The sequence below is a fragment of the Ranitomeya variabilis genome, chromosome 1, assembly GCF_051348905.1.
Source record: "Ranitomeya variabilis isolate aRanVar5 chromosome 1, aRanVar5.hap1, whole genome shotgun sequence".
Lineage (NCBI taxonomy): Eukaryota > Metazoa > Chordata > Amphibia > Anura > Dendrobatidae > Ranitomeya > Ranitomeya variabilis.
The window spans coordinates 195,648,833-195,664,848 of record NC_135232.1 but is presented as its reverse complement, the minus strand read 5'-3'; positions in this window follow the sequence as shown (position 1 = coordinate 195,664,848).

Below are 16,016 nucleotides of genomic sequence, written 5' to 3'. Positions count from 1 at the left end.
TAAACAACGCTTTTTATGGATATCTTTGAGAAATAGCTTTCTTCTTGCCACTCTACCATAAAGGCAAGAGTTGTGCAGTGTACGACTGATTGTTGTGCTATGGACAGACTGTCCCACCTCAGCTGTAGATCTCTGCAGTTCATCCAGAGTGATCATGGGCCTCTTGGCTGCATATCTGATCAGTCTTCTTGTTTAAGATGAAAGTTTAGAGGGACGGCCGGGTCTTGGTAGATTTGCAGTGGTATGATACCCCTTTCATTTCAATATGATCGCTAGCACAGTGTTTCTTGGGATGTTTAACGTTTTGGAAATCATTTTGTATCCTAATCCGGCTTTAAACTTCTCCATAACAGTATCATGGACCTGCCTGTTGTGTTCCTTGGTCTTCATGATGCACTCTGTGCTTCAAACAGAACCGTGAGACTATCACAGAGCAGGTGCATTTATACGGAGACTTGATTACACACAGGTGGATTATATTTATCATCATTAGGCATTTAGGACAACATTGGAACATCCAGAGATCCACAATGAACTTCTGGAGTGAGTTTGCTGCACTGAAAGTAAAGGGGCAAAATAACATTGCACACCCCACTTTTCAGTTTTTGAATTTCCAAAAAAATTTAAAATAACCAATAAATTTAATTCAACTTCACAATTGTGTTCCACTTGTTGTTGATTCTTCACCAAAAATTTACATTTGGTATCTTTATGTTTGAAGCATGTGTAGGGGTTCACTCGCTCAGATGCATAGGAGGAAACAGGAGGCACATTCTCTTCAGCGTTCTTGTGGGTTTATTCACTCCATAAACCATTTAGGTCAGCAAAACAAAGGTAAACAGTCTTACAAATAGCCTTTGGCTCAGGCATAGGGAAACAAATGTCCGTTCCTTCAGGCTCAGTCCTGAAGCCTTAACACACTGTGGAGGCTTGCCCCTCCACACACACAGACTCCTGTCTGTAGTGTCCGCCCTGGACACATGGAAATCTGTCCACCATGACAGACTCCCACACTCACTCCCATGTGCCAAACACACCTCCATTAAGTAGCCTTAAACCATACCCAGAACCCCTCACATGATTAGACATGTGGTTGTGACATCACCACAGGTCCTGACACAAACATAGACAGGCATGGTTATGCCCCTTACCCAGGGGTGAGGTATATGGGTAGCCAGACCCTCCCATCTCTCATAGCTATCCGTAACCCGGACCCAAATATACTACACAATTCCTTATTACTTTATGAGCATTACAGAAACACTCCGGGTCACATCACAGCGACAAGCCTTCTCTGTGATACATACCTCCGGTCGACTATACAACCTTTAGCCACGCTACATACCTCCCCCCTCTGCCTAAAGCCGTGGGGCTTGGCACTTGTCCTAAACTGACTAGAGACCCCTCTCAGTCATCCCTGACAGTCAAACTGTCTGTCAAAGTCAGGGCCTGGCACTGAACCCTTACGTCGGTATTCGTCAACCCTTTCCGTCACATCCTTTGATAACGATGACCCCTTGTCATCTCGTCTGCTACAGGATCTCCCGCTTAAGTCACTGAGCCCTGAGCTAACTGAGGAGTCACTATTTCTAGCTCTTCCATCTGACCACCTTCGGTTCTCTCTCGGTTGTTGATCTCTTCTATTGTCTTTCTTCGGAGAGAAGCAGCTCTTCCCTTTATCTCTGTATACTCTGTTAGCTTGAGGACTTCGAGTCTTTAGAGAACCTCTTCGCCTCTCTGGCAGCTGTTTATTAACTTGCAGTCTCTCAAATCTCAGCTGCTCTACGTCCCTTAGGTATGCCATGAGATATTCCAGGAGCATGCAGATATTCCTAAGACTCTCTCTGGATCCGACAACCAGGAACGGAACCATCCCATCTTCACCCATGACCTGGACCTCTTCATCAGCCTGTATCCTCAGTCTCTTCAGACCGGATTTATCCACCATCTCCTGCATCACTCGCCCAAGTTTCCCAATAACTTTCTCCACCAGAACTTTGGGTACTTGGACTGTGTCCTCTACTAAGCCCAGCCGACTAAGAGCTTTCCTTTCACGCTCCAAACGTCGAACGGCTTCATCATTCTTCAAAATGATCTTCTGCTTTGTACGGAGGCAGTGTAGGTGCATATCCCTCAGGATAGCCACCCGCTTCACTGTGGCTTCCATAGTCGACAGTATCACCAACTGTTTAGTCTCTGGTGCCCAGTGCACACTACATGCTTCCACTGCTTTTCTGAAGGCCTCATGCACACCTTCACCGGTACAGGCTTCTTGCACCTCTTCGGGTACATCAATCATGGTCTTGAAGAGTGGGGTCTCACTCTCTTCATAGACAGAAGGCTCCCTTTTTGCCTCTGACCTTTCCACCAAGACGTCTGTCACGACCGGGTGACTGTCTTGTTCCGCTTTTAGCACAAACTCTTCCTCAGTCTTGTCTTCTGCTTTAGCCTTCGCCAAGATGGGGATTGGCAACTCCTCTGCCCGGCAGCGATGTTCCTCCTCTCTCTGGAGAAGCTCCTGCTGATGCTTTTCTTGAGAAATTCTGAGCACGCCCACATCTTTCAATATGGCCCTATTCACGGTTTGACATGCTGATAGGTGACCTCTGAGCTCAGAGACTTCCTTCTCCAGCTCATCCACTCTGTGCTCTATCGCCAGTCTCAGGATCCTTTCTTGCTCGACTGTCTCTTTAAGCAGCTCTATCTCATGGTCCTGCTCTCTTTTGGCTGGCACATGTCGCACCACCAGTTCTTTATTTAAACTTTCAGATGGGGTCTCTTGCCCAGCCACACTCTGCCTCTTCAGAGTTCCACCTGTTTCTGCATCCACCTCCATGGTCTCTCCTGGGCTATTGGTAACTTCAGAGTTCTCCATCTCTTCAGCATCAGGTACTCTGGAACCTTCATACTGAGCCACTTCACTCTTTCCAGGTATTGCAGACGTGGGCCTACTACAGACCTGTTCTAACTCCAGCCCGTCACTAACTACCTCAGTGCTAGGGTTTGTCAGAGATAAAGTGACCTCCTCATCAAGGACAATAACGTTATCTGCACCAGACCCTGTCTCTTCCTCATCATATTTCTTCTCAGAGGGTGTAACCTGTCCCGCCTTTTTCCGTCCCCCGCGACGAGAGGAAGATCTGTGATTTTTACTCGGCTCCTCCTTACTGCACACTTTTCCCTTTGCGTTCAAGTCACAGTCTGGATAGGAGTCACCCCCTCTCACTCTGTCATCCTGGAACAGCAATTCCCCATTTACACAAGTGTCAAATCGACACTTTCTTCCAGTCACCCGGAACTCTGGATTATCGACCTTAGGTGTCGCTATCTCCTTTTCACACATCACACCACTCGGAATCACTACAGCTGCCTGTTGTGGTGGGGCTCCCTTAGGGTCATTCTGAGTCCGTTCTGAGCAATCAGACACTCCACTTTCCTCCCACAAGTCCCAAAACCTTTCAAAGTCCTGGCCTATTACAACAGGGAATGGCAAGTCTGAGACTACAGGTATACCATGGCTGGCAATAATAGTGGGCATCTCAATGATTACCCTGGACACCAGATAATCCCTAGTGACCCCGTGAAAGCAGTGGACTTCCATCTTCCTTCCGGGAATCAAATAGACAGGGAGTGTGGCGCTCACCAGCGTCACCAGGCTCCCTGAGTCCAGAGATCCAGTCACGCACACTCCATTGATTTCTACAGAACAGCTCTGTGTCATCTTGCCAGATGAAAAGTCAGTACAACATTCTGAACATGCGCTGTTCGAACACTGAACCTGGCAACAGTTTACCAGCGCATTCGCCGCCGCCACTTTTTTGGACTCCATCCCCTTTTGGGTTACCGCCCCCTTGTGGACCATTTTCTCCTTTAGGGCCACCACCCCTTTTAGGGACTCCATCCCCTTTTGGGCAACTACCCCCTTTTGAGACGCAGCCCCTTTTTGGCCAACCATAATTATTTGGGCACTGCTCCGTTTTTTGGACTCCACCCTCTTTTAGGGACACCACCCCACTCTGGGGTACACCCCGTGGACTTCCCACAGCACTCTCAGGCCCCAGTTCGCCCAGCACACCAATGTGACTCTGGCCCTTTAAGAGTCTGCACACTAAACCAGCAATGTCTTTTTTTTTTTTCTCTTTTCTCTTTGCTGCAACTGCGCTGCACAGCTCAACAGCAGACTTCGTGGACCCGCCGATCCACAGCAAGCCGCTTGTCACCTTCGTGGACCCGCCGATCCACAGCAAGCCGCTTGTCACCTTCGTGACCCCACCGAGCCACAGCAAACTTCGTGACCTCACCGAGTCACAGCAAGCTGACTCTCAGGAAAAAAAACTCAGTCTCTCACTGACCCCGGTCAGAACACCACAGACTCCGGTCAGTTACGCACCCGGCTTTACACACAGCCCAAACATAGTTTTTCACTGACCCCGGTCAGTACAATACACGGTTTTCAGACCGTCGCCCGTTGGCAACTTCATGGGTTCCTGGACACCCCTCGGCCTCAGAGGTGCCCAGATACAACAGTTTTCTCACTGACCCCGGTCAGTATTTACACACAGTTTTCAAGACCGTTACCCGTCATTGCCGCACAGGTTCCTGGGACCCTCTTCTCCTCGAAGGTATCCCACCAATAACAATTCTCACTGACCCCGCTCAGTATTTACTCACGGTTTTCAAGACCGTCCACTCTTCTGGCTCAGACCAGCCAGCGCTGCAACATGTGCTCTTCGGATCTTTGCCTGCATCCGAAACACCAATTGTAGGGGTTCACTCTCTCAGGTGCGTTCGAGGAAACAGGAGGCACATTCTCTTTAATGTTCATGTGGGTTTATTTGCTCCATAAACCAGCAAGGCAGCAACAAAAAGGAAAACAGTCCGTACATCAGGCCGACATAGCATAAAAGTCCATAGAAGAGCTCCGCTCTCTCAGGTCTGTAGGCACGCAGGCCCAGTCCTGGAGCCTTAACACACTGTGGAGGCTTACTCCTCCACACACACAGACTCCTGTCTGTAGTGTCGTGCCTGGACACATCGATCTCTGTCCACACTCACAGATTCCCAAACACTCACCGCCATGTGCCAAACACACCTCCATTATGTAGTCTGAAACCACACCCAGGTACCTTTCACATGATTAGACATGTGGTTCTGACATCACCACAGGTCCTGAAACAAACAAAGATAGACCCCTTACCCAGGGGTGAGGTATATGGGTAGCCAGACCCTCCCATCTCTCATAGCTACCCGTAACCCGGACCCAAATATGCTAAGCAACTCCTTATTGCTTTATGTGCAAACGGAAAACACTCCGGGTTACATCAAAGCGACAAGCCTTCACTGTGATACATACCTCCCGTCGACTATCCAACCTTTAGCCACACTACACTAGCTTTATGCAGTATGTTCCTTGGCAGACATATTCTGCAAGTTATTCTAAAACGCTACAGGTACAGTTTGCATTCAATATGGTCCCGCTTTTAATACATTTAGGAGGCCGTAATAACACAGCGAATATAAAAAAGTAAAGTAGGATTAATGTGGTCTTGCTTCCAACACATTTAGGAGGCCGTAATGGCACAGCGAATATAAAAATCATAGAGTAGGACTGCCCCATTATGAGAATGCCTTGGCATGGCGGGGTGGCTCAAAGAATTGATCAATTGTTTGCTAAATGTCTCATTTTGATATACAGTTAGAAATTAATATGTGCATGTGCACTTTTTGTATTGCGTTCTGACCATAAGCAGCGCTGGCTTGTCCCCTTTTATTTTGATATTGGTTTGTGGCTGACCACCACTGTTGCCATGCGTGCTGGGTCATGCACCCCAATCTTTCTGTTTTCATTGTGATTGATCTAGGCTGCTGTACACACATACAGCAGCCCTGCCTTGCCCCAGGCTCTATTTGATTTGTGCACCTGTGCCTGGGCCTGTCTCACTCTTTATCTGTGGTGCTGGTCAGGCAGTAAGGAGGTAAGATCTGAAATGTCTATGTTTGGACCTGGTCGAACTTTATATGTGCATACCCTTTCTGGCGCCATGGGAGTGATTCTGAAACGCTACAGGTACAGTTTGCATTCAATATGGTCCCACCTTTAATACATTTAGGACGCCATAATGGCACAGCAAATATAAAAAATGTAAAGTGGGATTAATATGGTATTGCTTCCAACACATTTAGGAGGCTGTAATGTCACAGCGAATATAAAAATCGTAGAGTAGGACTGCCCCATTATGAGAATGCCTTGGCGTGGCGGTGTGGCTCAAAGAATTGATCAATTGTTTGCTAAATGTCTCATTTTGATATGCAGTTAGAAATTAATATGTGCATGTGCACTTTTTGTATTGCCTTCTGACCATAAGCAGCGCTGGCTTCACTCCTTTTATTTTGATATTGGTTTGTGGCTGACCACCACTGTTGTCGAGCGTGCTGGGACATGCACGCCATTCCTTCTGTTTTCTTTGTGATTGATCTAGGCTGCTGTACACACATACAGCAGCCCTGCCCTGCCCCAGGCTCTGTTTGATTTGTGCAACTGTGCCAGTGCCTGTCTCACTCTTTATCTGCGGTGCTGGTCAGGCAGTGTGGAGGTCAGATCTGAAATGTCTATGTTTGGACCTGGTTGACCTTTATCTGCGCGTACCCTTTCTGGCGCCATGGGAGTGATTCTGAAACGCTACAGGTACAGTTTGCATTCAATATGGTCCTGCTTTTAATACATTTAGGAGGCCGTAATGGCACAGCAAATATAAAAATCGTAGAGTAGGACTGCCCCATTATGAGAATGCCTTGGCATGGCGGGGTGGCTCAAAGAATTGATCAATTGTTTGCTAAATTGTTTGCTAAATGTCTCATTTGATATACAGTTAGAAATTAATATGTGCATGTGCACTTTTTGTATTGCGTTCTGACCATAAGTAGCGCTGTCTTCTCCCCTTTTATTTTGATATTCTGCAAGTTGCAAGTTGACGCCCCCTGAGGAAGTGTTACGAAACGCGCGTCGGGGTACAGGAACGGAGACACGGACATCATACCTCATGTAAGTGAAAAAACCTCCTTTTTGCCCGCTTTCTTTAATTGCAGTTTGCATTTGTAACATATTAATGAAATAAAGAGCATTGTTGGAGATACATGCTAGATGGCAGTAATACAAGCACAAGCTCTGTTTTATGGTTACAAAGGCACTTTTTGTGTATAAAAGCTAATAGTATTCATGGGCATATTAATGATAGGCTGCCATCCATGAGGAGACTTATGTTTCTCTGTTAAAGGCAGTGGGTTTTATATATATATATTGGAATTTTGCTTACATAGGGGTCAAAAAAAGTGATGTTATGTGTATGTATCCGCTCCTCTTCACATTGGAGGCTATTACTGTTAAAATTATGAATTAATATATGGTTTAATTATTAATAAACATTATAATATTAGAATCATTGAAATTGTGTTTTTTAGTCTTTATTGCATTGGTTATGGCAATTTCAGACTTATTTTGGATTTAAGTTGCAAGACTTGTTGAAACATGCTCAACCATGTTATTTATTAGATAAACTTGAACCAAGCTTATGAGGAAAACATTATGAAGAATCCTATGAATTGTATGCATGGCAAGTAAACACACTGTAGGAATTACGGTGCACCAGACTGAGCAGAATATTGAAGAGGGCATCGCATATGTCAGCATACTGTTCCCACATGTCACATTTTGGCTACCAGATATTTCTCCACAATGTGGGATGAGAGAAGTTGCAGTCTGTAGGATTCTTGATGATCCCATGCATGGTGAAAAATAGAGATGGTGGAAGTCTTTTGGGGGCAGATTCATGATTTTCAGTGAATCATATTGATTCATATTTTGAAGCACCAATGATGAAAAAAACATGTTTAAAATATTTGCTTATGATGAATTTTAAAAATGAGCAAATGTTTTAAAGTTTGAATTTGACTACTTTGCCATATTTTCCCATGTATTTGGATGTGCAGGAAATTGAAAGTCCAAAGTCTACAATCGCCCTGAAAATACATACAGTGCCTTGTGAAAGTATTCGGCCCCCTGGAACTTTTCAACCTTTTCCCACATATCATGCTTCAAACATAAAGATATAAAATGTAAATTTTTGGTGAAGAATCAACAACAAGTGGAACACAATTGTGAAGTTGAACAAAATTTATTGGTAATTTAAAATTTTTGTGGAAATTCAAACACTGAAAAGTTGGGCGTGCAATATTATTCGGCCCCTTTACTTTCAGTGCAGCAAACTCACTCCAGATGTTCATTGTGGATCTCTGAATGATCCAATGTTGTCCTAAATGCCTAATGATGATAAATATAATCCACTTGTGTATAATCAAGTCTCCGCATCAATGCACCTGCTCTGTGATAGTCTCAGGGATCTGTTTGAAGCACAGAGTGCATCATGAAGACCAAGGAACACAACAGGCAGGTCCGTGATACTGTATTGGAGAAGTTTAAAGCCGGATTTGGAAACAAAATGATTTTCAAAACTTTAATCATCCCAAGGAGCACTGTGCAAGTGATCATATTGAAATGGAAGGAGTATCATACCACTGCAAATCTACCAAGACCCGGATATCCCACTAAACTTTCATCTCAAACAAGGAGTAGACTGATCAGAGATGCAGCCAAGAGGCCCATGATCACTCTGGATGAACGGCAGAGATCTACAGCTGAGGTGGGACAGTCTGTCCATAGGACAACAATCAGTTGTACACTGCACAAATCTGACCTTTACGGAAGATTGGCAAGAAGAAAGCCATTTCTCAAAGATATCCATAAAAAGTGTAGTTTAAAGTTTGCAACAAGCCACCTAGGAGACACCCCAAACATGTGGAAGAAGGTGCTCTTGTCAGATGAAACCAAAATCAAACTTTTTGGCATCAAGGCCAAACGATATGTTTGGCGTAAAGGTGACACAGCTCATCAGCCTGAACACACCATCCCCACTGTCAAACATGGTGGTGGCAGCATCATGGTTTGGGCCTGCGTTTCTTCAGCAGGGACAGGGAAGATGGTTAAAATTGATGGGAAGATGGATGGAGCCAAATACAGGACCATTCTTGAAGAAAACCTGTTGGAGTTTGCAAAAGACCTGAGACTGACAAGACAATGATCCCAAACAAAGCAAAATCTACAATGGAATGGTTCATAAATAAACATATCCAGGTGGCAGAATGGCCAAGTCAAAGTCCAGACCTCAATCCAATCGAGAATCTGTGGAAAGAGCTGAAAACTGCTGTTCACAAACGATCTCCATCAAACCTCACTGAGCTTAAGCTGTTTGCCAAGGAAGAATGGACAAGAATTTCAGTCTCTCGATGTGCAAAACTGATAGAGACATACCCCAAGTTACTTGCAGCTGTAATCACAGCAAAAGGTGGCACAACAAAGTATTAAGTTAAAAGGGCCGAATAATATTGCACGCCCCACTTTTCAGTTTTTGATTTTCCACAAAAATGTAAAATAACCAATACATTATGTTCAGCTTCACAATTGTGTTCCACTTGTTTATTCTTCACCAAAAATTTACATTTGGTATCTTTATGTTTGAAGCCTGATATGTGGGAAAAGGCTGAAAAGTTCCAGGGGGCAGAATACTTTTGCAAGGCACTGTGTGTGTGTATACATATATTTTTTAAAATAAACAACCATCATAGGATGATATTTTACAAATAAAGTGCATCGTGATTGTGAGATAAATATATAAATGATCAATTAAAACCTCACAGATGTCCCAATCTATTTCAAAAATAAACTAGAGGCGTACTTACAGGCATATCGCCACATGCATTTCATTTTCAGCATCCTCACAGAGTTATTGCGCATGTCTGTGACGTCAGATCAAAAATGCAAGGGATTATGGTCAGCGCCTGCGCACCAGCGTTCTAGAAACGTCAGCACCATCTTGGAAAAGGGAAAAGAACCCGATTTCCAGACAAAAGAGAAAAAAGAACCAAGAAAGAAAAAATGTGCAATTTTATAAAGCGCTAACTTCCCAAGCAACTCATAATGTCGTAACCATACTTTGTAAAAAAGTTTCTTTTATATATAAAGCTTTTTTTTCTCTTGTATATCTGCTTGGCTAATAAGAGCGCTATGTGCATATTAATATAAAGGCACCCACTAACTCTTACTCTTCAAGTACCTTGATTTTGTCTTATTGGCATACACAGTCCGGACATAAGCCCATAAAAGATCCACGAGAGCCCTCCCCAATTAAGTGGGGCCTCCTGTATCATAACAGGGACACAGAGAAAGCAGGGGGTGGACAATCCCCCTCAACTCACTCCCGTCACCCGTAAAAGAAGGACCATATCTTTTTTTGCCATAATAAGACTCAAAAAAAAGTCATAATAAGAGTCAAAAGAAGGAAGAAACAAGTGAGTGCCAATCATATTTTACATTTATTGAAAAAAAGGTTTTCTTTGTAATCCTCTTTTACTTTTTTTATTATTATTTTTCAAAACGTTCAGAAATCTGTGCGTAGAATACGTCTCTATTTTCATAGATTGGGAATCTGTAAAATACAAGTTAAAAACATTCTTTTTCCTCCTCTTTTCCTGCTTTCGTTTTTTCTTTCATAGGGTCTGGTCCTAAAAAAATCAATGTTAGATAATAAATTTCCATTATTGTGACAATGAGGTCCATTTTTGTTTGTCCAATAACCTCTTTTTCTCCAACTGCCTGAAATGTCTCTTTGCCAATTGTAGATGTTACCATCTTTGTAGTCATCCATGTCTCGGTTCCACTTTCTGCATTTTACATCCTCTAATTCAAGGCGTAATTTGTCTATTTTAACTTTTATAGATTCTTTAAAGTTATTCCATTCCTCTTCACTCAAAAGACTTTTTATTTCCATTTCCACCGATGATATATCACATTTCAATTTTTTAGTCTCTTGTTGTAGATACTCAATATTGAGGAGGATGATATCCAGCCCATACTTGTTAGAAATCATACTAAACTTTAAACAAAAATACGCATCATTTGACATCAAATTGGGACGAATGTTAGAACGAAGCCCTCTAGGGATTTTTTTAACCCTGTAGTATTCACTCAGGGTTATCAGGTGTAATTGCGCTGTGGTGAATTTTCTTGTAACATTTTCGTATTTAAGTTTCAAGTCATATAAGGATGGTGTACTCAAGAAGGTGGCATTACTTTCCACCCCTTCAAGTATTCGTTCCCCGTCTTCATTAGTGTATGTGAAGACGCCCGAATCAGGCAAAACTTTATCCATGACCCACACTGGAAAATAGATTAAGCCAAAAATATACAAAAACTGAATTGAAAAAAATAAAAAACAGAAGAAAAAATAAAATGTTGAATAAGTCCGATGCAAATTTCCACAGAACATGATATATTGAAAAAATTAGAACAGCATCATATTACCACACTTGTAGTGCAAAGCTTCCCAAGCCAGTATTCCAGCGGCTCCAATAATATAAGAAAAAAACGGAAAACAGCACAAAAAAGTAACAAAAGAAGTGGGTCTTTAATGCCTGGATGGCGTGGCGACGTTTCGGATTTTCCAATCCTTTTTCAAGCAGTGAACATACAAATGAAGTGAGTATATATAGCCATTACATATGTTGCTTATTAATTTGCTATTAAAGATTATTTACACTTATATCCTCAATATTCATCTATTACCATGTTATAATAAAGTGCATTTATACATATATTTTTTAAAATAAACAACCATCATAGGATGATATTTTACAAATAAAGTGCATCGTGATTGTGAGATAAATATATAAATGATCAATTAAAACCTCACAGATGTCCCAATCTATTTCAAAAATAAACTAGAGGCGTACTTACAGGCATATCGCCACATGCATTTCATTTTCAGCGTCCTCACAGAGTTATTGCGCATGTCTGTGACGTCAGATCAAAAATGCAAGGGATTAACCAACACCGACATACCATAAGGAAAAAACGTATGGATTTGCCTGTGTCAAAACATTTTGTGGAGAAATCACATACAGAGAAACAATTAAAATTTCGCATCATTGACATGATCCCTGTTCAGAGAAGAGGTGGTGATCGAGTGAGACTACTCAAAAAGAGAGAATTAGAGTGGATTGTGAAACTCAACACATTAAAACCGTATGGACTAAATGTAGATTTCAAAACTAGTCAGGTTTTATAGGATGTATTAATTTGTTCTCCTTTTTTCTTCTTTTTTTTCTTATGTGTGTTAAAAAGAATGTTTTTAACTTGTATTTTACAGATTCCCAATCTATGAAAATAGAGACGTATTCTACGCACAGATTTCTGAACGTTTTGAAAAATAATAATAAAAAAAGTAAAAGAGGATTACAAAGAAAACCTTTTTTTCAATAAATGTAAAATATGATTGGCACTCACTTGTTTCTTCCTTCTTTTGACTCTTATTATGACTTTTTTTTGAGTCTTATTATGGCAAAAAAAGATACGGTCCTTCTTTTACGGGTGACGGGAGTGAGTTGAGGGGGATTGTCCACCCCCTGCTTTCTCTGTGTCCCTGTTATGATACAGGAGGCCCCACTTAATTGGGGAGGGCTCTCGTGGATCTTTTATGGGCTTATGTCCGGACTGTGTATGCCAATAAGACAAAATCAAGGTACTTGAAGAGTAAGAGTTAGTGGGTGCCTTTATATTAATATGCACATAGCGCTCTTATTAGCCAAGCAGATATACAAGAGAAAAAAAGCTTTATATATAAAAGAAACTTTTTTACAAAGTATGGTTACGACATTCTGAGTTGCTTGGGAAGTTAGCGCTTTATAAAATTGCACATTTTTTCTTTCTTGGTTCTTTTTTCTCTTTTGTCTGGAAATCGGGTTCTTTTCCCTTTTCCAAGATGGTGCTGACGTTTCTAGAACGCTGGTGCGCAGGCGCTGACCATAATCCCTTGCATTTTTGATCTGACGTCACAGACATGCGCAATAACTCTGTGAGGACGCTGAAAATGAAATGCATGTGGCGATATGCCTGTAAGTACGCCTCTAGTTTATTTTTTAAATAGATTGGGACATCTGTGAGGTTTTAATTGATCATTTATATATTTATCTCACAATCACGATGCACTTTATTTGTAAAATATCATCCTATGATGGTTGTTTATTTTAAAAAATATATGTATAAATGCACTTTATTATAACATGGTAATAGATGAATATTGAGGATATAAGTGTAAATAATCTTTAATAGCAAATTAATAAGCAACATATGTAATGGCTATATATACTCACTTCATTTGTATGTTCACTGCTTGAAAAAGGATTGGAAAATCCGAAACGTCGCCACGCCATCCAGGCATTAAAGACCCACTTCTTTTGTTACTTTTTTGTGCTGTTTTCCGTTTTTTTCTTATATATATATATATATATATATATATATATATATATACAGTATATATATGTATACTGTGTATGTATATATATATTTACTGTATATATGTTATGACATCAGTTATCAGTTGGTTTCACCTGGAATTTTAACCATTAACCTTATATATGTAGGTGAAAGCCAGCTATGACATTCCTATGATAAAGGTTACAGTGTGCAGTGAACTGTATGTAATATTAGCATGTTTATTCAGGATATTTTTGGAGAAAGTTTGCTAACCTTTAAAGAGGATTTATATATTTTATATTAATCCACAGTACTTGATAATCCAAAACCTACTGATAATAAATTAAAGGAGTATCACTATAGCATGTGCTGTTAAAGTGAATCTGAAAGATTATTTATTAACCTGGCAATTATAATTTTGAAAGAAAGAGTTGACTTTAGCATATAATGTACAGAAAAAAAGGCAAAAAAATATGTTTGGATTTAAAAACAACAAGTATGCAGTTGTTTTTTTCGATTTCATCTTTAAGATATTTTTCATGAGGTATTCATGTGCCGCACAACAGCAATTCTTTGAAATGTTGCGACTACTATAAAACTCTGATTTTGAAGTAAATAAAACAGCCAAGTTGCAGACAAGTCACATGCAAGTCACATGTAGAGTTAAGCAAATATGTTCGAGTTCCCTTTTATTCGGCAATCTATAGCGCTTGCCAAATAAGCTGCAGAGGGAACCTGGCTTCCTGGATTGTGCCAGCCCATCAGCTTATCAGCGCCACAGCTGCATGTGTCCCGGCTGTGTCACAGTCATGACACATGCATGGAGAGCCCAACAGGCTCTAATTAGGAGCTAATTAAAGGTTTGTTAATTTTTATCAGAGTGAACCCCCCACCGACAGCACTAAAAACAGTTTAGGTAAGACAGCAGGGCAGCAAAACACCTCCAAGGCATAGAGTAATAATTCATGCCAGGTGTCCAGTTTAGAGACTCAATAGCTGAAGGTCACAAAAGAATTAGAGAGTGTGCTGGTCTTGTCAGCCAGCCACTTTTCCCTATTTGTCAAAAATTCCAGGGCATGGACACTGGAATGGTGTCATGAAATTGGCCCAGGCCTTTGACAGTGTACCCCTGCTTCTGCTTTGTGTCTCCCTTGCCTCTCCTCCTTGGTTGGGCCAGGAAACTTGCTCTCTCCTGTTAGTATTGTCTGATGGAAATTTTTCCAACATATTTTCCACAATAGTGTTCTGCTATAGCATCATTTAATAGACCTCTATGCCTCAGGAAGGAAAGATGCAAGGTTCTCCTTGTAGAGTGGGTCTAGCAGAGCGAAGAACAATTACTCTTTTTTGGCCAAGATGAATGTAAAGTGAGGGTCACAGGAAAGGCAGCATTACATAAAGTGTGCCCTATGTGCCAAGCTCCCTACAGCCACACTTCCCTGTCTTCACCATGATGAGTACTCTCCATCTCTGCCTTCCCATTTCCCTCCTCAGCCCATCCACGTAGGAGATACGGGATGAAGCTTGTGTGGGTACTAGCCTCTGTTGCATTATCAGACAGCTACTCTTCCTTCACGAGGCTGGGCTAGGTATTATCTCCTCATCTCATGTCTTCCTTCATCTCCACCTAGTCCAAATGCAAAGCATCATGTTTAATTGTCAGCAGCGACTGTTTGAGTAGGCACAGAAGAGGGATCATTGCGATGATGATGTCATCATCACCACTCACCATCTTTGCGGAGTCCTCAAAGTTTTGGAGAACCCCACAAATGCCAGACATCCATGCCCATCTTCAGTTGGAATGTTAGGAGGCTGACTAGAATACCGATAGTTGTGTTGGAGCTGGTACTCAATCACTGGTAAGCAACAGAAAACATGTCACCCATTATGACCCATGACTCATGTAGCCCAGACACCTCATGTGTATCACTGTAGGTTACAGCTTCATCAGGGCATATCATTATCAGCTAATTTGCATACAAACCAAGTTCTACAGTACATATGACAATAGTCAAGTTTTGAACCAAATTTGTATACCTGCAGCAGGCCAATTTTGTTTCAAACCAATGAAATTTCAAACAAAGCGGGTTCTGCAATATATATGACAATAGTCAATTTTTTAAACTAAAATATTTTGTGAACTGGACCAGGCCAAGCGGTTTTAAAAAATTTGAATCCATCATAACATTACACAAAGAACGTTAAACTAATTGAATCCATAAAAAGTTTTGGAAGTTTTTTTTGGAGTTTTATGTACCACCGTAATGTAACAATAACTGCGTTAAACTGTATGGATGAATAATTGAATCAATAAAAGTTTTTTAAGGTTTTTTTAAAGTTTTTTATACCACCGTATAGTACCAAGAACCGCATTAAACTGTAGGAATGACTAACTGACAGGGTCGTGGTACCGCACAAAGGAGTCACAGAACTCTATTCCAAGACACAGGGAAAGAGTTCCTCTAGACCTCTTGCGCTCGACACCGCTACTGGGGTGTCAGAGTTTAACAGAAATAATAATTTAATTCACAAGAGTGCATGCAGTGCCGCTCTGGCGGATGCCACTAACCACCCAGACTTGGGTCAGGAAAGCGCTCTAATAGGCCACAGCGCCACACTGGCGGTCACAGGAATAAGACACTATATCGTGTGT